Genomic DNA, 21,221 nt, shown 5'->3' with positions numbered 1-21,221 from the left:
GCCGGTGCCCCGTCCTTCCTTTCCTAGAGAAAACCAGATCTGTGCGTCCTTTAGAGGAAGGGCTGTCCTTCTCCCCAAGTCCCCTGTGGCTCCAGGACCATACTGTGTCTCTGTCCGCGCAGAGCCCCGCGGTCACACTGCCCCCTTTCCTAGCAGGTGGGAGTAAAGCGCGGAGTAGGGAGAGGGTGCTCGGTGCTGGTGCACGTGTGTGTTCTGTAAGCGTCATGCGGAGAAGTCTGTTCTGTACTGGGACGATGTAGATGGTGGCAAACACAGGGACTTCGTTCCCACCTCCTCCCCCACCAGCCCACCACGACCGAGGGCTGATGTCGGTGTATCGGGACCAGCTTTGTTGGAGACGTGCTGGTGGCGGCCGGGGGCTGTGGATGATCAGCCCGAGGACAGAAAATGCCGGAAAGAACCTTCAGGTTGAGCAGCAGCCCCTGACTTGGCCTCTGGGGTCCCTGTGTGGAGTATCAACCCTTCCGGAACTTGAGAAAGGCCCGGAGAGGGGAACGCTGTGGGTGGGGCCGGTGTGGCCCACGGCCCCACGCAGCCAGCGCACATTCAGCATCAGCGTAGCCAGCGTGTCGTCCTAGTGCCTTCCCTGTGTAAATGTCCCCGTGGGAGACGTAGGGCTTTGATTTCAGATACAAGAAGCGAACGCGTTACAGGGAGTGTATTTCATCCTAAGAACACCTGTGAGTCTTCTGGAGTTTTCGTCCGGCTGTCCTGACGCAGTTGGTCCCTCATTCTGGGCGGCGGGTGACTCCCCTGGGTGGTGGGTGACTTCCCTGGACCGCGGGTGGCTCCGTGGTGACTGTACTAGCTCATGCGTAGTCCACGTTGGCTCTGTGTTCTTCCCAGTGTGATTTCTCTCACGTTGTGGTCACGTGACGGGGCCGTCCTACTCACAGGTGAGGAACCTACACAGAGAGGTGAAGCGCATCCCCCTGAGCCACACAGCAGGCCCAGGTCCGCCTCACTCCCCAGCCAGGGGCTTTTGATCCAGGGTGTTAGAGTAGACAGGATTCGGTTTTCACTTTCCTCAGCTAGACCAGGAGTGACTTTGTGTCAGTGCTGGGAAAGCACAGGGATGGTCTCAGGGGGCTGGGATTTGAGTCCTTTCATGGAAGAACCATGCCTCTGACTCAGCGCCCCTCTGAGCCTGTTTCCTCATCTGCAGGTACAACAGTGCCCCGTTTGGGACCAGTGTGCCGTGTCGGGGTGGGATCTGCCAGGCAACTTAATGCCTGCTTCTGTGTCACTTAGAGCCAAATGCCACTGTGTGGACACACGAGAGGATTTGCTTTAGATCCGCATCTAGAGGGTGACGCTGTCATCCTTGCATGGACTAGATGTTGTTTTCCCCGTTCCTCCCGCAAGGTGAGACTGCACACCTGGCGGTCTGTGTGGAACAGGTGCCAGAGGCTGAATGGTGGGGGGAAAAAGCAGACTGACCATAGGTACTGGGTACACGGAACCCGAGGAGACCACATCCTGGGATGTGAAATCACAGAGCCAGAAGAAAGCGTGCCATGCTTCCTCCCGGTAACGGGAGAATTCCCAAACGCCTGGAAATGAAGCAGCCCGTAATTCGTGGGTCCAAGAGGAACTCTCAAGGGAAATCCGAAAGCATCTTGACCTGAAAACAGCAAAAGTAAAACATTTCAAAATTGGTGGGAGAGACCTCAAACACAGTGCTGATGGGAAAGTTCACGGCCATAAACATACCCATTGTCTGGAACGGGTATGTTTGAACTCCTGCCTCCAGGACCCCAAGATGGCCAGGAGGGAGAAAATAATACATATAAGCAGAACCAATGAAATTACAATAATATAATAGAAATATATAATATAAGGTCAATGAAGTTATGAACAAGGAAATGAGAAAAAGTAAATGAAAAAAAGCGGGTTCTTTGAGGAGATCAGGAAAGTTGACAGATCTCTCTAAAGACAGACAAAAAAGGGGGAAGCACAGATTAGTAATGTCAGCAGTGAAGGGGGGGCCTGTCACCGCAGACCCTGCGGACAGGATCGGGACAGTGGCTCCATACCCAGGGGTTAGTGGTGAGCACGTGTGGTGACCACTCACCCAACGTGAAACAGACAGTATGATGCTGTGTAACTATCAAGGAAATTGAATTTGTAATTTACACATTTTCCCCCAGAAGAAATCTCCCGGCCCTGATGGTTTTACTGGAGAATTGTACCAAATATTTAAAGAACAATTAACACTAATTTTACACAACCCCTTCTAGAAACATAGAATTCGTTCTATGAAGACCAGAGTTACCCTAGTACCAAACCAAGACACAGAAAACAAAAAGGAAAAGATAGACCGATATCCCTTATGAACAGACTCAAAATCCCTTAACCAAACATGAGTAAATAGAACCATAGTATATATAAAAAATTACACACCTTGACCAAATGGGATTTATTCTAAGAATGCAAAGCTCCTTCAGTATCCGTCAGTGTAATCCATCATATTTAATGGATAAAGAAGAAAAATCACATGATGTTATATTCGTAGATGCGAAGGAAATTTTTGGACAAAATCCACATCTTTTCATGACTGTAAATTCCCGGTAGAATAGCTCAGAGGGGAGCTTCCTCAGCCTCAAAAAAAGAATCTAAAAAACCCTGCAGCTTGCACATAATGTTGGAAATTCTACAGGGGGCATTGTGCAAGAAAAGGAAATACAAGATGGAGTGGAAGGGAGGAAATAAAACTGCCCGTTCTTGCAGATTCACGATTTATCTTTGTGGAGAATTCCCAGGAATCTATAAAAAAATCTCCCAGAACAAGTAAGTCAGCTGGTTGCAGGGCACCAGAGAAACACACAAAAATCAATTATATTTCTATATACCAGCAGTGAACGCGTATAGACCTCAGTTAAATATACAGTGCTATTTATAATAGATCGAAAAAGGGAATACTAAAGCGTCAGCCAAAGAAAACATGCAAGTCTCATATGCTGAAAACTCCATGGTGTCGGTGAAGAATAATCAAAGAAGATATACATAAGTGGAGAGAAATACCGTGTTCATGAGTTGGAACACTCACCCTGGTGAACATGTTGGTTCTTCTCAAACTTATGTACAGTTTTAACACAATTCCTACAAAATCCAAACAAGGTATTTTTTGTAGATCTAGGCAAGACAATTCTAAAGCTTATATGGAAATGCAGGGGAACTAGGATAGCTAAAATAATTTTGATGTTTATTTATTTTTAAGAGAGAGAGAGACAGACAGACAGAACGTGAGTGCGGGAGGGTCAGAGAGAGAGGGAGACACAGAATCTGAAGCAGGCTCCAGGCTCGAAGTCATGAACTAAGAGACCATGACCTGAGCCAAAGTTGGACGCTTAACCGACGGAGCCTCCCAGGCACCCCAGGATAGCTAAAATAATTTTGAAAAAGAATAAAGTAGGAGGCATGGGCTAACTAAGTTCTAGATTTTCTGGGTCACCAGAAATCAGGACTGGGTGGTGTGGGATGGGGCGTGGTACAGACACAAAACCAGTGGAATGGAATAAAAAACCCCCAAAATACACCCCCACAAATATGCCCAACTGATTTCTTTTGGAAAAGGTGCAAAAGCGAGTTCAATGAAAGAAAAACTGTCCTTTTCACAAATCTGTAGCCACTGGGGACACACAGTCAAAAAAAAGGGGGGGGCACGCCTGGGTGGCTCAGTCAGTTAAGCCTCCGACTTCAGCTCAGGTTATGATCTCACAATTGGTGGGTTTGAGCCCTGCATCTGGCTCTGTGCTGACAGGTCAGAGCCTGAAGAAGGCTTCGGATTCTGTGTCTCCCTCTCTCTCTGTGCTCCTCCTCTGTTCTCGCTCGTTCTCTCTCTCTCAAAAATAAGTAAACAAACAAACAAACAAAAAACCCAATAAGAACATCAACCAAAGTCTTGTATCTTATACAAAAATTAACCTTAAATGGATCACAAACTAAAATATAAAACTATAAAACTTTTAAGAAAAACAAATAGAAAATCTTTGGGATCCCAGGCTAAGCGAGAGTTAACACTCAGAGCACAAAAGGGAAGATTGATAAAGTTAGACTCCATCAAAATTGAAAGAGTTTGCTTCAGGAAGAGACTGCTAAGAGGTTGAAAGGGAAACAGCAGACTGAGAGAAAGTCTTTGCCCTCTACATACCGAGAAACAACGTGATGAGAACGCGGGTATAAGCCCAGAGACCCCTCACTGAGGAGGACAGACAGCAGATAAGCATCTGAAGGACGTCCAGCGCCATGAGCCACCAGCGAGATGCTAGTGTAGACCTCGGGATCACTACAGACCTAGCAGAATGGGAAAAGTAAAAAATAGCATCAGCACCAAATGCTGGTGAGGATGTGGAGAAATGGGAAGTCTTGTTTACTGCTGGTGGGGGTGTAAAATGGTGCTGCCTCTCTGTGGGAAATGGTCTGGCACTTTCTAAAAAAACAAAACAAAACAAAAAACAAAAAAAAAACTATGCAGTGGACCTCTGAGTTTTTATCCTGAAGAAATAGACTTCCAGTCACACAAAAACCCCTCCGCAGGGATTTGTAGTGGCTCTGTTTTTAGTAGCCCACAGCTGGAGACAGCCTAGATGTCCTTCAGCAGGTGAATGGTCACACGGTCCGAGCTCCGTCCACACGGTGAAACCCAGCCAACTCCTGATAACACGGAATAACCTGGATGAGTTTCCAGAGCAAAGTCATTCCCTGAAGTTGACATACTGTATGGTTCCATGTCTGTAATGCCCTTGCCATGGCAGAATTGTAGAAAGAATTATAGTGTCTTCTAGGGGTTTATAGGAAGGACAGAGGGGGGAAGGATGTGGGGGAAGGTGTGGTTTTAGAGGGGCCCTTGTGGGTGAGGATGTTGCCTGTGTTGGCTGTATCAACGTCAAGGTCCTGGTGTCCTTCTGTCAGATTCTGCCTTTGGGGCAAAGTGGATAAGGAGGATAGGGCTATTGTCAATAGTGCTGCTATAAACATTGGGGTGCATGTGCCCCCTTTGAATCAGCATTTTTAAAAATTCAGTCTTTCCTTTTAGTTATTTGCTTATTTAGTTATGTATTTAAGTTTATTTTTGAGAGAGAGAGAGAGAGAGAGAGAGAGCACACGTAAGGGAGGGGTAAGAGAGAGAGGGAGAATCCGAAGCAGGCTCCAGACTCAGCTGTCAGCACAGAGCCCCACACAGGGCCCCAGCTTGCCAACCGTGAGATCATAACCTGAGCTGAAGTCAGATGCTTAACTGACTGAGCCTCCCAGGCACCCCTTGAATCAGCATTTTTGTATCCTTTGGATAAATTCCAAAGTAGTGCAATCTCTGGGTTGTAGGGTAGGATGAATGGATAAAGAAGATGTGATGTATGATGGAATGGAATAGTACTCAGCGATGAAAAAGAACGACATCTTGCCATTTGCAACAGCGTGGATGGAATTGGAGGGTATTATGCTGAGTGAAAGAGGTCAAGACGAAGATATCGTATGATTTCACTCGTGGAATTTAAGAAACACAACCAGATGAACACAGTAGTAGGGGAAGGGCAGGAAAACTAAGATGAAAACAGAGGGAGGCAAACCATAAGACACTATTAAATACAGAGAGCAAAGTGAGGGTTGATGGAGGGTAGGTGGTTGGCGGGATGGGCTGGCTGGGGGATGGGCATTAAGGAGGGCACCTGTTGCAATGAGCACCGGCTGTTACATATAAGAGACGAACCACTGGGTTCTCCTGAAACCATTACTACACTCTATGTTAACTTGAATTTAAATTTAAGAACTTCTAGACTAATATAATTTTTTATTGCAAAAAAGGGGGGTATGGGGCATCCATGTGTAACCCTTGAAAGCTGTGTGTGAATTTATAAGGGGCTCAAACTCATAAGTTCAGTGTAAATCCCACTGGGGGAGACGGTTCAGGTGTGGTTGAAGAGAGAGTATTGGCTGCCAGTTGATCAGCTGGGGGTAAGGGGGTGGTTTCCACGGAGGTTTATCCTATGGTTCTGCCTCCTTCTGTATGTGTTTGGAATTCTGCATGATGAGAAGTTAAAGTATAGGTAAGAGAGTCCTTGGTGGTGGGTGCGGTCTTCACGCATGCCCTGGGCACTTGTGGTCAACCAGCCCCGCCCTCCTGGAAGTGCAGGGCGTGATCCGGGAGGATCAGTGATCCTGGGGCGGCGAGGACCCCAGGAGAGGACCCAGTGTGTTCGGCCAGTTCACACCGGTTGCTGCCTGTTGAGGAGGTCTGCGAGCTTGAAGCGGGAGCAGGGCTAAGCACTAACTAGGCTAAGGGAGAAATAGCGGGTTTCTCATTTTGTTGCTGTGACCATTACAGTCTCAGGGACGTTCTGGCTTCGTTTCAGCACACAGTTAGCAGAACTCTACTTTGCAGAAACCCTCTCTGTGTCCCTCTGAGTCTGCAGAAACCCAGACCCACCAGACAGGTGTCAGAGAGGGTGATAGGCACCGGGTGCAGGTGGGAAAGACAGCCTGCAGGGGAGATCTGGGCTACACTTCAGCACAGGGACAGGTCAGTGGGTGGAAAGTTACTGAGAGGCAGGGCAAGGGAAGGGGGCGTTTTGCAAAACTGGCCCAGCAGGATTCTTGCTGCTGGAGGGCAGAGGCTTGGACACAGGGTGGGGATGACTTTGCAGAATCCTGGCCACATCAGGGCGCTCCGAGGCCGGCTGGCCAAGGGGCCTCTGGAGAAGGGGCTCTCAGGTCCTGAGTCCTGTTTGGTCACAGAGGCACTCTGTCGCAGGTCAGGCCCATCCTGCAGCTTGGCGTCGGGTGCAGCGCGTGCTCCCTGGGCCACAGGTCCTGTGCTCTGGTCTCCCTCTGGCCACCTGGTTTCAGTGGCGGCCTGCCTGGCAGAGCCTCCCATTCATTCACCCCTCACCAGACACCAGCCCCTCCGCAGTGACCAAGCCAGATAAACAGAAAGTGTGTCCGCGTGTGCGCCAGGAGTACTGGGAGATTCAGGAATGAGAAGCCGGGGTGGGGGTGGGGGGAGAGTCAGAGCCCAGACAGCCCCTCCCTGCTGTTGGGGGGCCTCAGTAAGCTGCTCTCACAGCGCCTGCTCAGGGACCGAGAGGGACATTTAGACACTTGTCCCAAATAATCAGCACTTAAATCTGAATTCAGATCAGATACTATTTAATTCTCCAGGAGGCGGGTTGTAACCACCAGGGGTGCTGGTTAACTGGAAGGATTGGGGACAGGAGGGGACACAGGGTGGCGTCCTGTGAGATTTTGAGGTTTCACATTTGACCCAGGGAGCCCCGTGAGGACGGAGACGGGCAGGTCTGACCCACCCAGGACCCTCCAGCGCCAGCCTGCAGTGGCAGCCCTGGACGGTTGATGGTGTGTGTGCGTGAAATGCCCCTCTGACCTGCCTGGTTACGCCCGGGAAACACGTGCACGCGGGGACGCCATCCTTAGACTTCTCAGCGATTCCATAATGGACCCTGGGACTCTGGTTTCTAGTAAGACAGATCTGGTCTCCAGGCGCGCTCCCGGCACAGCTCCCAAACCCTCGGGGTTTCCTAAGTGGAGGAGCAGAAAGGTGTCTCTAGTGCTAACAGGAGTTTGGAAAAGCACCTGGGGGTGGGGGCTGGTTGCCACGGAGACCGCCCACGTGGTCACAGGGGCGGGGCTGTCAGCCCCACCCCCTGACCTCGGGAGGAGGGGCTGCAGGGAGACCGCCCACGTGTTCACCGGAGCGTGGCTATTGGCCCCACCCTCTGACCTCGGAGGAGGGGCTACAGCGGGACCGCCCACGTGGTTACTGGGGGAGCTGTCGGCCCTACCCCCTGGCCTCGGGAGGAGGGGCTGCAGGTTGGATCCATCACCAATGGCCGATATTTCATCAATCAGGCTCCTGTAATGACACCCCCATAAAACCCAACAGACGGGTCCCGAGAGCTTCTGGGTTGGTAAGCACGTGGAGACGGGAGGACAGTGGGCCCCGGGGCGGCAGGGAGTTCGGCGCCCCCTCCCTATCCGCGCCCTGGGCAGCTCTCCCTTCCCTCTGTTCCTGACTTAATCCTTTTACAACAGACCAGCGATCTAGTGAGCGATCTGTCCCCTGAGTCCTGTGAGCGGCTCCAGCCAGTTCACCAAACCCTGGGAGGGGTCGTGAGAGCCTCTAGTTTGTAGCTGGTGGGTCAGAACCCAGGTGACACGTGGACTGGTGTCTGGAGGGGGGAGGGGCCGTGCTGGAGGATGAGCCCTCAGCTTGGGGGTCTGAGGCTGTCTCACCGGGTAGATGGTGTCAGAGTCAAGGCGAATTGTAGGAGCCCCAGCTGTGTCGTGTTGGAGAATTGCTTGTTGGGGTGGGGACCCCCTACACACTTTGGAATTGGGTGTGAAGCTTTTAAAGCCTCAGGAGGAAATGTGCTTCTTGAAAACAAAGTTTGAAGACTTTGCGTGAAGGGGTGATTTGCTCGCAAACCTCATACAGGAAAGAGACAGAATGATGGAGTTCAGGATATGAGCTGTTCTGTCATTTCTGATCCAATACTTAGCCTTGATATTTGTTTGCAAAGTGGGAAAAAATGAGAGAATGTTTCATTACAAAATTTGCCTCTGATGTATAGCAGCTTCAAATTTAATCCATGATAGATTTTTTTTTAAACTAGAGTAAAATGGAACATAAAACTAGCTGTTTTGTTTTTCAAGTTTATTTATTTATTTTGAGACAGAGTGTGCGAGTGGGGGAGAGAGAGAGAGAGAGAGAGAGAGCGAGGGAGAGAGAATCCCAAACAGGCTCTATGCTGTTGGTGCAGAGCCTGACTTGGGGCTTGAACTCACGAACTGTAAGATCATGACCTGAGCTGAGATCAAGAGTCGGATGCTTGACCGACTGCACCACCCCGGTGCCCTGAGACCAGGAGGAATTCTGATCCCCCGGCAGGACAGAGTATATAGGGCTTCACCCCTGGTCTTGGGGTAGTGCTGCTGGGACCCCTTGGAGTTGGATTCAAAGGGCCGAGACGGGAGACGTTTACCAGAGGCTCAGCCTGGAATGTCTCGTTGAGAGAGAGTGAGAGAGAGTACTTGGAGGCAATGCTTTCTTTTTGTTTAAATAAAAAAAGTTGTCGTTCTTCAAAGCTTGACAAATTGCAAAATGCTTCCACCAAGCATCCCCTTTCCTTCCTGTACCCGAGTTGGCTTGTTTTTGAAATGCGATGAACTTGCGATGAGAGTGTTTACAGTAGGAGTAAAGGCATGTGCTGAACATGAACGTGTGTGACGTTTACAGATGGCCCTGATTGCTTTGAATCTTGCAGATCCTGAAAACAAGCACATTTACGTATATACTGATCCTGTGTCCGTGTTTAGGTGCCTGTGTGTGAACGGAAAGGGCGTATCCACGTCTCTGCACACGTGTGATGCCCTTGCACACTGACCCGTGCACAACAGGGCCCCCTGACCCCACAAAATGGCTATGGATGAACAACTGTTGCCCAGACCCCTGACCCCCAAGGCCCCAGATTAAGAAAGTAAAGAAAGAAAAATTGAGTGTTTCAAAATCTATTTAAAAATAAACATCCTGGGATGCCTGGTTGGCTTAGTTGGTTAAGCGTCCGACTTCGGCTCAGGTCATGATCTCACAGTTCATGGGTTCGAGCCCTGCATCGGGCTCTGTGCTGACAGCTCGGAGCCTGGAGCCTGCTTCGGATTCTGTGTCTCCCTCTCTCTCTGCCCCTCCCCTGCTTGTGTTCTGTCTGTCTGTCTGTCTCTCTCTCTCACAAAAACAAATAAACATTAAAAAGTTTTTTCTTTTTAAGTAAACATCCTGGTGGGTTGGTGGAGTCCGTGTGCGGCCAGGCTTGGGAATGAGAGCGTTCATTCACTTGAGTGAATGCAGCCCTGAAAATACGCACGTTGGCCTTCTGTGCAAGCACCTCGTCTGCTGAGCCGGCCAGCTTGCAAGTGCCCGCATGAACCGACTGTGTCCGACTGCAATGAATGCAGTCTTTTGTGTGCTTTCCTTTGGCTTAGAGGGGTCTTTGTGTTTCCCAATTTAGTGGACTCAGCTCATTGCTTCCCCCTCTGCTGGACTGTTCTTGAATCTCAGAGTGCTGAACTTACTGTGTTTCCCCAGTGGGGGCTGGAGGTGGGGGGGAGAAGTGTGTGTGTGTGTGTGTGTGTGTGTGTGTGTGTGTGTGTGTGTAGAGGTTGCTGTCCCCTTGATCCTGAGCCCTGCAGCCCCAGGCCTTGGTGACAGCCTCCGGAGGCCCTGCTCTCTGGTCTTACATAAGTTGTGGGACCTCTGGCATCTTTGAAACTTAACAGTTAAGGAGCTGTGTCGTGGGTGGCATGGGGGGCGGTCTCTGAGAAAGGAAGGTGGATTCCAGCCTGTGGAGAGGATCACCTGCCAAAAATTTGCCTTCCCGTAAGTTTTTTGTTTGTTTGTTTTAATTCTGAATGCACTTCCAAAGCCCCGTCGGTTATCAACATTGAAACACTGGGCTCGGTCCTGGGACTGGATGGGTGGTTCCGCCTCCTGTCCGCCCCGCAGCGGCCCCTGGCGTTTGTGCGGTGGGGGGTCCCTGCGGCCAGTCGGACACCTCTCGGAATGGGGGGGGAGGGACCCAAAGGAAACGCGGGCACAGGTGCCATTTCTCTGACAGAGGCCCCGTTCCCGCCCCTCACACACCGCGCACCCAGAGGTGAGCGCCACGGAGCACCGGGTAAACACCACGGCTGCTGGGTACACTCAGGGAGGTCGTGGGTTATGAGGCCTGAGGAGGACCAGACGTCTCTCGCCCCCCCGCCCCCGTTCCTGGCTGCCACCTGAGCCCCCAGGTTAGGGTGTGTCCCCGAGGGACAGAGGCCCTGACCAAACCACCGTTTAGGCAAAGAAACACAGTCTTTGGTTTAAATACCATCACGTGTCAGCACATGACCACACATGTGTGGCGTGGACTAGCGCCTCGGATGGCTAGCGCCTGCACATATGCCTAGGTAGGCCTACGTTGAGGGATTCGTCGCTTTTTCAGCGTTTATTACGTGCCATGCCTTCGTGTGTGCTTCTGTAAGGGAGCGAATGTATAGAAAACCCAGAAGCCAGGGAAGTAAGAATTCAATAGTGGGGAGAAAAGGGAGAGTTTCCTTTCAGATGCTCCCGGGCCCAGCGTGCGCTCCAGTGGGTTTGTGGGTGAGTTCTGTGTGCCCACGGGTGCAGGTGGTCTCATACTAGGCAGATGGGCGGTCTGACCAGGCATTGGAGGACCTTGACATTGGGTGACCGTGTAGTCAGAGTATCACTGAGCTTGTGCGGTTGCTTTTAGTGTTTGCTTTTCATCCCTTCTCTGCAAAAGCCCATCAGTGGACTGGATCATAAGCAGCCCAGAGCAGCGCCTCCCCAGATGCTGGGGGGGGGGGGTGGGTAGTGGACCCCCGGGAAAGCAGGGGGAGGGTGTCAGAACCGCCCTGAGGACCCCTGTCTGATGTGTGTCGTTCAGGACCTTCCGGAGATCTCTCACTTCTGTGTTTCTAGGGCAGAGCCCTTGCTGAAGTCAAGTCCTGCGTGCGGGTCTCCGATGCCTCCTCTCTGGGGTCCCGGGGCCCCCTCCTGTGCACACAGGAGGAGCTTTTAGTCCTAAGACGTATCCTGCTGATACCCCAGTTGTTGGGTGTTGGGCTCAGCTTCATTGGGTGAACCCCAGGTGGGCGGGGTGCTCATCCGGGCCTGGTGAGGACCTGATTCCAGTGGGTGCCGTCTGAGCCGAGCGCGTGGAGGGAGGGCAGCCGGGCCGTGCGTGTGGGGCAACACAGTAGATGGGCCGTATCTGCATTTGATCTGTGAACTTATGACCTGGGGGTGAGCCTGCCGGGGCCCAGCGAGGTGAGGGTGAGCTCAGGAGTGTCCTCCCACTGACCCAGGTCGGGCTTGCAAGTGGGGGTCAGCAGTTTCAGGAGACAATCTCCTGACTTTTCATCGGTTGACTTGCTGCTACTGACAGCACAGCCATGAGACCAGCTTCATCCCTGTTGGGACCCCCAAGCAAAGAGGAGAAGGAGGCAAGGCAGACACATCTCCAGAAGGTTCTGAAATGTCTGTAGACTCCTGCCCATGCCGAGAGCCCAGGTCAGGGAAGAGTTGCACCAAAGCCACATGGTAGCGGCATTTGCAGAAAGCTTGTGCTGCTTCCCCTCTGCACCCCCCCCCCCCCACCGCCCCGACGGCTGCCCCATACTCGTCAGGCCTGCGGTGGCGTCTGCCGGGCACCACGGGAAGGACCCACCCCGAGGAGTGCCTTCCTGGGCCCAGCCGCACGACGTGATCCTTCCTTTCTGTTCAGGCAGAGTCGACCACGGGAAGGGCCCGTCCATCCGCCGGCTGAGGCTGCCCTGCGCCATGGTCAGGCATTTCCGACATATCCTTTGCTCTCCCTTAGGCACATAAACAATCCGCAGGAAGTGCCCTGCCTGGACCTCGAGGACAGCGATCCGGGGATCTTCCTGGCCAGTAACAGAGAGGTGGCCCCGGGGGTCCTAGTGAGGGGCGCGGGCCTGCCGGCTTTCACCGGGGTGATGAGTGCATCAGAGGGCCAGGCAGGCAGTGGCTGGAAGCTCCCCTGTGTGTGTGCACTCGGGGCCATTGCAGTGCTCCGGAGGCCCCGCTGGGACGAGAGCAAGAAACGGGTGTCCTGGGAGGGACCTCGTGCTCTGAGGGGGCCTTGGGGCCTTGGGGGAAGCCAGGCTGCAGGGGGATGGAGCACATACCTCCGTGTGACTGAGTGCGATGGTGTTCCAAGTCATGTAAAAATGCAGGGTCATTCAAAATGGGCTTTGAAGAGTGTATAGGGGTTCTTCACCAGTTTGTTTGTGGGGGCGGCAGTGTGGCTTTTCAGATAGAGGGAAGGACAGGAGCAGAGAAGAGGGAGGAGAGGGACCTAATGTTCAGGCCCGCCAGCAGCCTGCTGGGGAAATAGGGTGGCAGCCAGGGGACCCAGCTAAGAGCTGGAAAGACATGGTAAGGTGGCGGGTGGCGGGTGTTGGAGTCCACCGTGGTCAGGAAGGAAACCTCCAGGGTTTGAGCAGGAGGCAGGTCCCTGGCTGCCCTGGGCTGGTGGGGGCAGCCCCGGTGAGCGGTGTGCCCCCATCCGGGGGACCCTGGTAGGCAGGGCAGGGCTGACCAGGGACTCCGGTGGCTGCTGGAGCTTCTCCATTGTGAGCGGGGATCCCAGAGGATCTGGTCCACTTTGGGGGAGGTGGGGCTGGAAGAGCATGTCCTGGGGTGCTGGTCCTTCTCAGGAAGGGGGGCTTGCAGGGCCCCCTGGACTCTCTGTTCATCCCTTGGGTGACACCGGCCGAGGGGCTGAACCAGAGCTGGGGACGGCTTCAGCTGGGGGGTTTGTAAGAGGTTAAAGCAGGGAGAAGGGAGACTGAGAGGAAGCGAACCGCGCGGCCAGCAGGCGGGGCCGCGTCTGGAGGCAGCGACTGGGCAGGCAGCCCGCACAGCAGTCCCGGATTCTTTCCGTGGACGGGCTCTCCCCTGCCGCCCTCTGAATGGGCCTCCACGGAGGTGGCCGCCCCCGTCCCGCCCCGACCCCCCCGGGACACCGGAACCCAGAGTCGCCCTGCCCCAGGGGTGGGGGACGCTGCTCACACACTGGGCCGCTAGGGACAGCCCACGGAGGGAGCGCCTTCCGCCTGGCCCACGACTTCCCGGGCCCTTCCGTGGATTGAGTGGCGCCCCGAGCTGCCCAGGTAAGCGGCCTCTCTGGTCCACCCGAAGCCTGCTGGCATTGGGGGGGGGGGCAGGCTGAAACCTGAGCTCCCCGGAGGTGGGGGAGGGGTGGGGGGAGGGGACAGGGGTGCAGAGTCCCAGGGCCTGGGAGCTGGGGAGCTAGACTTGGGAGGAGGGTAACTCTCCCCTCCCCGTGTCCCCTGTCACTTGGTGACAGCCCTCAGGCCCTAAGACTCTGCAATAGACACCCCAGCCCCGGAGCCCAGGGGGCCCCTCCTGCCAGAAGAAAGCCACGCTTTGTCTCTGCCGAAAGCCTGGTTCACAGATGTGCGGCTTTGGGAGCCCGGCTGCTTCCCAGCACAGCACATTCTTTTGCTGAGACCGAGCAAGCCTGCCTGCCCTGTTCCAGGGCTGTCCCGTCTGCCCCAGGCCCTGGGGGACGTCAGCTTTCCCCGTGGTGGAGGCCCGGGCTGCACCCAGGTGCTGTACTCAGCTTCCTGGGAGCTGTAGACTGTCAGCGAGTGTGGGAGGAGGCACTGGGAGCAGTCTGGGGTGGGGGTGGGGGTGGGGGGTGGGGGGTGGGGGGTGGGGGGTGGGGGGGTCCCTCCCTGCAGCCAGAACCTGGGGGGTGGGGGTGGGGGGTCTCTCCCTGCAGCCAGAGCCTGGGGGAGGGGGGTGTGGGTCCCTCTCTGCAGCCAGAACCTGGGGGGTGGGGGTGGGGGATGGGGTCCCTCCCTGCATCTGTCCTCCGACTGCACCCATGAGAGCCTACAGGACATGGACAGGGCAGGTGCCTGGGTCGGAGGGGCCACCCGGCACCTGTGCCCAAGGGTAGTGCTGGCCTCCACATCTGCTGACCCCTGGGCTGGTGCCACACCGTGCCGGTGCTGTAGCTGGAAGGATGGGGACGGGTAAGAGGGAGAGACGGGAAAACCCCAGATGCTTCATAGGGTTCAAAGGTATTCAGCCTCTTGAAGAAAGAGAAGCCCAAACCAATCAGTCGTCGCCTTCTGGTTCTTTCCCCAGAGGGTCTTGTGTGTGCTCCCTTCCAGAATTGGGAGATTCCTCCGCTCCTGCCCAGAAGGTAGTGTCTGTTCCAGTGTTACCCCCGGTTTAATGCATTAAAATGTACACAGTTCATACATGGGAGTAATTTCCCGTGAATTTCTTGCACACATCAAGATACTAGAAATTGGGTAGCATGGGAGTGTTTTTCTGACTCCTGAGGTGTGAGATTCGAGAGTTTGGGTCCGTTGATTGCAAGAGAAGAGAGGTCGTTCTGTCCTTCCATCAGTGTCAGTGGCCGGAGATGCCTCACCCGCACCTGTGCCTTCCCAACATGCAGGGGACTCCCTGCCCACAGTGGCATCTGTTGTATTTGGGGGGGAAGAGTCAGTGCCTTAGGGCTGGGTTTTGACTTGGACGTCTCCTCAGTGCGGGGCGAAGTCGTCTCGGGGCAAGAACATAGGTTTCTGAGTCACAGAGATGAGCTGGTCTCCTTTGACCAAGGGTCTTTTTTTTTTTTTTTAAATTAAGTGTATTTTTTTAAAGTTTATTTTTATTTATTTTCGGGGAGAGAGAACATGAGCAGGGGAGGGGCAGAGAGAAAGAGAGAGAATCCCAGGCAGGCTCTGAGCTGTCGGCACAGAGCCTGACACAGGGCTCGAACCCATGAACCATGAAATGGTGACCTGAGATGAAATCAAGAGTCAGACACTCAACCAACTGAGCCACCAGGGGCCCCCCAAGTTTCTTAATTAACCTCGCTGTTCAGAAGCTTGTCCACAATGCAGGACTAATGGTTTGTACACGGGAACGTTTTCATGAGGATTAAAGAAAGTTGATATGTGTGATGTAACTGGGATTTTAAAACCTTTTGGAGAAATCTGATGTGAAAGCCACGGGCATCCAGAGCTGCTCACACAGCATTGGGCTGAGGGCCGGGTGAAGGTCTGGGTTGGAGGGTCCCTCTGTCAGTTGGAGGCACACAGATTATGCGTTCAGGACCACTTGTGGAAAGATGTCCCCGACTGCTAACTGTCTGACTTCTGTGTGTCCTGTCCTTCCGTGTCTTCTCCCTGTATTTGAAGAAAGCAGCAAAGTGCCGTCCGAAAGCATTAGGCTGCCGAGCTGAGTTGGAGTCAGGAAGGTGGCCGTGAGGTTGTGTGGCTGAAGGACATTAAGTGACTCGTGGAGGCTGGTGGCTCTGCAGGCATCAGTGGCCCGCTGGCCTTGGTGCCGAGTTGGGTCCGTGGCGAATTCCTCCCCATTCACTTTACCTAAGGTCACCTGAGACCAGTCGTCCATGCTGGCATTCCCCTGTGACATGGAGGGAACTGGGTCACAGGGACAGTGAGAGCTGGGGTCCAGACCATGCCCACTGTCCACTCCATCCTGCCAGGATGTAAGTTGAGGGAAGTGGACCAGCTCAGCTTCCCTTTCTGCCACTAACTAGTGTTGGCCTCGAGCCATGTTCTCTGTCTGATACTTGACAGGTGATTAGCCTCAGGGAGATCAGGTGGGTGCCAGGTAAACCAGGTCAAGGAAAGTGACACAGACTTTTACAAACTCAGTGGGAGAGAATGGGGTTGGAGGACCCAAGGATGAGCCAGCTTTCTCGGGTGACTGAGTGCATAGAGAGAAGCTTCTAGAATGTTATGGAGCTCCTTGACAGCGCTTGAGGGGGTAAGAAGAAGGGTCCCCTGAAGATGAAATTTGGTCTTAGAAGATGTGGGTGTTGGGGCCCCTCCTTGTGGCTGTTACAGGAGCAGATGTGACACAGTCTGTCCAGGGCAGAATCTTTGAGAAGGATGCCGTTTTCCAGCTGTCTTGTCCCTTCTGCTGTCTGTAGACTTTCTGTCTTCAGCAGGGTCTTGGCCTTTGGGCTGGGCGAAGGCAAGCCAGGAGTGACATGGAGGCAGCTGAAGGAAAACTGGGGTAATAAAGCTGCTTGCACACTGTCTGAAGTGAGACTTCTTTTGTTAATAGGGGAACATTTACAAGTTTAGTAAGGAGATGTTTAAAAAGATACAAATAAAGGAGGAGAAAGACCGTGTTCCTGGGTAGGAAGATAACGTCGTGAAGGTGTCACATCTTACCAACCTCGTGTGTGCATTTAATGTAGTTCCAATCAGAACACCGATGGGTTTCTTTCAATGGGACTTGATGAAGTGCTTTTAGAAGTCACGGAGTAAAGGATCTTCATTAGCTAGGGTCCCGCCACCGGACTCGAGGACTTGCCAGCGAGCCGGAGAATTGAGCGTGCAAATGGCCTGTCCATCACCTGGGAGGTGAAGGTGAGACCAGACTCACAGCGACTAGAAGTCTGGTTCGAGAAAAGGAGGTGCTGTCCACGGGAAAGGGGCTGCTCTGCAGAGAATCCCAGAACGGTTTGCCACGCGGACAAGGGCAACGTGGACCCCTCTCTGCCGCGTGTGTGCGTCACGTGCAGGTGGGGCAGGGGCTTAAACATCAGGCACAGTTCTTGGGAGAAGTAGGGGCGGAGCGTTCCTCTGTTTGCTGCCCTGGATCTCGCCCCTCGGCTTCTGTTTTCTTGCCTGTCTTAGGTACTTTTCACCCATTCTGATGTCTCCTTTATCTTGGACGTTCCAAGCCTCGTGATTGTCATTCTTTCTGGACAGTGTCCTTTGGCCATTCGTTAAGAGTAGGTTTGTGAACAACAAATTCTGTTCGTTCTCCGTCATCTGCGAATGTCTTATTTTCCCCAGTGGCGGAGGGATATTTTGGCCGCCTGGTAGAAGTCCCAGTTGGCGGTCCTTTTCCTTCGGTCATTGCGACATGGGGGCCAGTTCGTTTTGGCCTCTTGGTTTCAGATGAATTAGTTACCCGTGTTTGAACTGAAGTTGCCCATAGGTGTTCCTCTCTGGGGCTGTGTGTAGGATGGGCTCCTTGTCTCTGGCGTCCAGAAGCTTCCTCATGATGGGGGGGGGGGGTGTTTCTTGTTTATCCTGTTTGGGGATCAGTCAGCTGCTTGGCCACATCTGGGGGGGTTTTCAGATATCGTTTCGTCTCAGGACCTCCAGCCAGGCTCTCCCTGTTCTGGGTCCCCCAGGGCACAGCCATCGGATCTTCTGTTGCTGGCGCTCAGGTCCCTCCCCTGGGCCTGTTTTGCTGTGCTGTTCACGTGGGATAAATGCTCCTGCTGGACCTTGTGGCCAGGATCCCCTCCCTGTCCCCCCCCCCACACACACATTGCTGTTCACACTTCTCTTACTGCATGTTTCATTTCTACCATTTTTTTGTAACTTTTACTTCCTTACTGAGATTTTGGGTTTGTTGTTGTTCCCCTCCCCCCCATTTGTTTGAAGAGAGTACGCAAATGTTTCCAGAAGCAGGGTTCTGAGGCTGCTGTAAAATGCTTGCCAGGTAATCCCAGCACCCGATTCATGCTGACGCCGTCATCGTTCACAGTCTGCGCTCATCCAAGTGACTTTCCTGGTCCCTAGTGTGACGAGGGGGCCTTCCTGATGCCACGTGGGGAGGCTCTGGATTTATTTTGTCTGGTCTCCTTTCTGCAGCATGGACCATGTGGTGGTGAGATTCACCTTCCCGCCGGCCCTGCTGTTCCTCCTCTAGCTGGAGGCCGAGGGCCCTGCACCATGCCCATGTCTCCCGGGGTTGGGGGCACATCCTGAGGGCCCCCTTACTCTGGGAAGCTGGGGTGTTGGGAAAGATGAGCTTACTGCCTGGCTGTCCTGAACCCACGTTGCAGGTTTCTGTGGGTGTTGAGTTGGCCTGGGGCAGGTGTTGCCAGAATGGTTTTCTGTGGCTGTGTGGCCACTTTCTTTTGTTTGGTTGGTTTGGCCTTTTGGAGAGGTGAGCAGGCTTTTCCTGGAGCTGATTTGTCCGTGCTGGTCGGTAGTCCCTGGACCTGTGGGAGGCAGTAAGGCCAGCAGGTGGCTCACCCCCACAGGTCCCAGGGCCCTGGGCAGCCGCTGCCTGTGCACCTGTCCGGGTCTCCTGTGCCACGGCCTGGTGACATCCAGGGTGTAGTTTCACGCTGAGGCTGCTCCCTCCTGGCCGGAACCACAAGTTCCCAACCAGACTGTTTTTAGCTTTGCTAATTCGGTAAACATTTGCTGTACAAACACGTCCTCGGTGCTGAGACATGGGACACCGAGGTGAAGTAGGGACGTGACTCTCGGGGCGGAGGCATGGTCCACGGGCACTGGGAGTGACCCGCAGGAGCCAAGGAGGTAAATCCCAGCCTTAGCTGCAAGGGGCACTTGATGGGGACTCCATGAGCGGATCCCGTGTGGGGTGTGAAGCCTTGAGCTCGGGATGCTGTCCTGTTCCCCGGAGTGGGCGGGGTTGCAGTAGAACGTGGGGACAGTTTATCATGAAGAGGCTAGAAGTAAGACTGTGTGTTGTCTTTGTGGCTGAGGGATCTGCTGGGAGGGAGGGAGGAGAGAGGCACGCCCCCGGCCGTTGCCCTGAAGCAAGGTGGATGTTTCCGGAGGGCCCAGAGCCTTATCTTTTGCCCCTTGGGCAGGGGTTGGTGTGGTGCCTGATGGCCCTCTGGGGACGTGGCCACAGGGTGGGGACCCCTCGATGACAGGCTGCCTGGAACGCGCACCTTGGGCAGACTTGCGGGAAGAGGGAACGCGTCGGCCCCCTTGTCGCCAGGCCAGGGGCCGTGGTGCTGGAGCTGCGACCGCGCCACGGAGACCCTAGTCCCGCGTCCACATCTCAGCTCTGCCTCCTCTTCCGCGGCTTCCTGCTCCGGAGAGCCGCGTCCTCGCGGGGAGGCGCCCTGTGGACCCAGGCACCTGGGGTGTCAGTAAACCGCGGCTCCTGTGTAGTAAAAGATGGGCACGCAGAGTTCAGGTTTCTGTGAGGACAGGGTCAGGCAGGGAGCTGCGTCCCCACCCGCAGCCCCCGCCGAGTCCGGGGGTTCTCCAAGGACTGGAGCAGCCTCGGCTCCCTCTCGGGGCCCCTGGAGGATCTGCAGGGGGTTCTGGCCATGGGTGGCCAAGGGCGCTGGCACCCGGGAGGGGCTTGTCACCACGAGGGACCCCTCTGGAGGACAGGAAGCTTCCACCGTGGTGTAGCGCTCCCCAGACTTGTCTGAGGCGTCCAGGCCTCCGTGCACATGCACTTGGGCCCTGTCCAGACTTCTCCACCAGCTTCTTTCTGCCTTCCTCTTCCCTTAATCATGAAATTCGCCCTTCCTGTTTATCCTCGCTTGTTCTGATCTCACCCTCCCCTGTCTCTCCCGCTATGGCGAGAGTGGGTCCCCATCCGGGTCCCTGTATGGGTCTCCGGGGCCAGGCTGACCCTTGCTCGCATCTCAGGGAACGGCTCATGCTTTGGACGCAGAGAATCCCCCTTCCTCCAGGAGGGCCGAGAAGGTCAGAGAACGCTCGGTCCCCGTCAGTTCTTGTGGTTCTGTTTAAGGGACTGTGAAGACAGGACAGACCACTCATGTGGGGGGCGGCTGGGGCGTCTGAGACCAGGAGCGGCGCTCCCGTATCCGCTGCGGATTTCGGTTTGCCCTTCGCTTTGGAGAGAAGGAAATGTGTCTTAGGATCAGGTCCCTTGGGTCTGTTTCCTCCTTCCCCCCAAAGTGGAGCGATTTCCTGCATCCTGTCCTGGGGGAGGGGTCGTTCTGGGGAGAGGGTCCCAGGATGTGGCTCTGCGGGGGCGGCCACCTGCTGTCTGGCCTGGCCTCTTGTGGAGGGAGCGTCTGTTGTGGTGACTGGGTGCTGGAAGTTACAGTGAGATGTTTGGAGCAAGTTTTTTTTCCTTTTATTTTGAGAGAGAGAGCAGGGGAGGGAGGGACAGAGAGAGAGAGGGAGAGAGGATCCCAAGCAGGCTCCCCACTGCCAGCACAGAGAGCAACGCAGGCCTGAAGCTCCCACGTGCATGCACAGCCTCCCCCACACCTTGACCACCAAGATTGTGTTAGCAAAGACCTTTTGTGCATCGGCGTGACCAGCCTGCTTCTCGGAAATGGTGTCAGGTGGGAACCCGAGTGGAAAATAGCCAGAGTGAAGACATTAGGGTCCAGGGAGCCACAGTGTCGTCCCCTCGGAGCCTCCTGATCACCCACCAGGCCGCAGGTAAGGATGGCGGGTGCCGTGGACACTGCACCGTCCGGCGAGGGCTCCCAGAGTCTGAGGTTGCTTGTGCCTCTGGATGTCTGCCTCAGCCTTGTCGGGCTGCCATCCAGGGCCCTGAGGACGAGGGGAGATGACAGGTGGTCTCCTCCCATCTCTCGTTCCTTATTGCCTGCCGTAGTGAGCACCCTTCGTGTCCTCCCGAGGGAGTCCTCCCCATGACCCTGAAGCACGCGCCCCCATTCTTATCCTGCCATTTCCAAAGAGGCTACGTCGCCCCAAAACGTGCACCTAGTGCTGTGGGCATGTCCTCCCCGGAAGTTCACATGTTGATGTCAGAATGCAGCTGGATTCGGGGGCAGGGATTTGCAGATGTGACTATGGTGAAAGGAGATGATTAGGGCGGCCCTGGTCCAGTGTGATGGCGT

At 54.5% G+C, this 21,221-nt stretch overlaps 1 protein-coding gene across 5 annotated transcripts in view; it reads left to right on the top strand.

Moving 5' to 3' along the window:
* TNS3 (tensin 3) overlaps positions 1-21,221 on the top strand; it is a 216,318-nt gene that overhangs the window by 159,401 nt on the left and 35,696 nt on the right. The window lies entirely within an intron of this gene.

Source organism: Prionailurus bengalensis, chromosome A2 (assembly GCF_016509475.1).
Source record: "Prionailurus bengalensis isolate Pbe53 chromosome A2, Fcat_Pben_1.1_paternal_pri, whole genome shotgun sequence".
Lineage (NCBI taxonomy): Eukaryota > Metazoa > Chordata > Mammalia > Carnivora > Felidae > Prionailurus > Prionailurus bengalensis.
This window is presented reverse-complemented; position numbering and strand designations above follow the sequence as displayed.